Raw genomic sequence first — 1,769 nt, 5'->3', positions numbered from 1 at the left:
CAACACAAATATTTGCCCCCCTAACAAAAGCTTTTCCTTTTAAATATTACCTTCAATCTTTTTCATGACTCATAAAATCTACCGTAGATGAAAATGTAAATCCCAATGACCTCGTAATAAATGTTTGAGATGAGAAACAGTTACATAACATTATTTGGTAGCTCTAACCAGAACAGATTTGTGTCAATAACAGCACTGTGCTTCAATCAAATGAATCAGTGGATGAACATTCATATCAATTACAGATCTCCAGTCTCATTTAGATTCATATGTGTGTAATTTTTTTGTTTTGTTAATGAGTGTTAACAGAAGCTTCTGTAACTCTGTTTGCTCTCACTAACTAATGGGATGTATTATCTGCCCTCAGATACAACTCTAAAATTGTTTTATAAATCAATTTGAATTCTTGAGTGAATTAAAAGAATTAAAAAAACAAATCATATTAAAATGATAAAAGGTTTTGTTTTTCGATATGTGTGCAGATTGTCAGATTGCTGAAGAAATGGTTGAAGCTAACTGACTCCTTAACTTTTCACCTTTCATTGGTTTTGTCATATTTTGTTAGTTTAGTGAGTATCTCTATCTTTTGTGTTGTTTTTAAAAACCTCTAAATGATGTTAAGTTAATTGTGTACATTGTCTAATCTGAATCTTGCCATTAACATTTAAAGTCATGTAGTTTCAGTTAGTGTATGAAGATGAGAGAGCAGACTCGTGGCTCAGAATTACAGTCTGTAGTTACAAGCTTGATATCGAAATCTTGTCTTCCCGAGCTGCGGTGAGCCACAGTTTAACGCCTTGATCTGTCAGTCAAAGATAAATGTTACTGACTCCAAACAACACGAGTGCAGGGAGTGTCTGAGCGCAGTCTAAATATTTTGACACGAGCTTTCAGTCGAGCACCAGTCACAGCAGACCCAGAGCTCAGACTGTGGGCAACACACAGAGAGACGAGCTGCAAACAGATGGTTTTCCAATTCATTCATACTGTAGGACCAATCTATGTAAACTACTATGTTACATACAGTGCTGTCAATTCAGAGAAGAAGCAAGAATGTTGTCTGTTTTCTTTCATTATTTCTGAGTCTCATATATATGCTGCTAAAATGCTGGTGCTGGTTTACAGTAGGTTACTAGATTATAGTCAATGAAGCCTCATTGCTGCATGAACTGCACATCTTCCACTTTGATTAGAAGTGAGAACAGAGATGAACCGATGACAAAGGGGTTAGACACACCTTTATACTGTACACAGGTGACTGATTAGGGAGAGAGAGGTGTGCTTTTGTTCCTGAGCCTTTGTTATAATACCTTCAGTTCCATTTTGAAAGTCTAGAAGTGGTTGTGTTTCCTCTGACTTTTGCTTTTACAAGGCCTACAAGGCAGGTGTTTGCTCTTTCCATGGCAGTTTGAAGTGATGAGAGGGTTTACGCACTGTCTTGTCACTATGATCCTATTGTCTTATCATCACTGCGAGGCAGGAAATCTCACTCCAAGCTCTTCTCCTTTATGGTCCTTTAGTGTTGGAATGAGTTGCTGCACTTTGGTCAGCAGAATCCTTCACTTAAAAAAAAATCAAGATCAGGATCTACCTCTTTGGAGAGTACTTATTCACTTATATGCTTCTTGTCTATCTAGCTGTCCCTCTTAGGCTCTCTCTCTCTCTCTCTCTCTCTCTCTCTCTCTCTCTCTCTCTCTCTCTCTCTCTCTCTCTCTCTCTCTCTCTCTCTCTCTCTCTGTCTCTGTCTCTGTCTCTGTCGGTTTCCCTAA

Source organism: Scomber japonicus, chromosome 17 (assembly GCF_027409825.1).
Source record: "Scomber japonicus isolate fScoJap1 chromosome 17, fScoJap1.pri, whole genome shotgun sequence".
Taxonomy (NCBI): domain Eukaryota; kingdom Metazoa; phylum Chordata; class Actinopteri; order Scombriformes; family Scombridae; genus Scomber; species Scomber japonicus.
Note: the sequence above shows the minus strand (reverse complement) of the source record.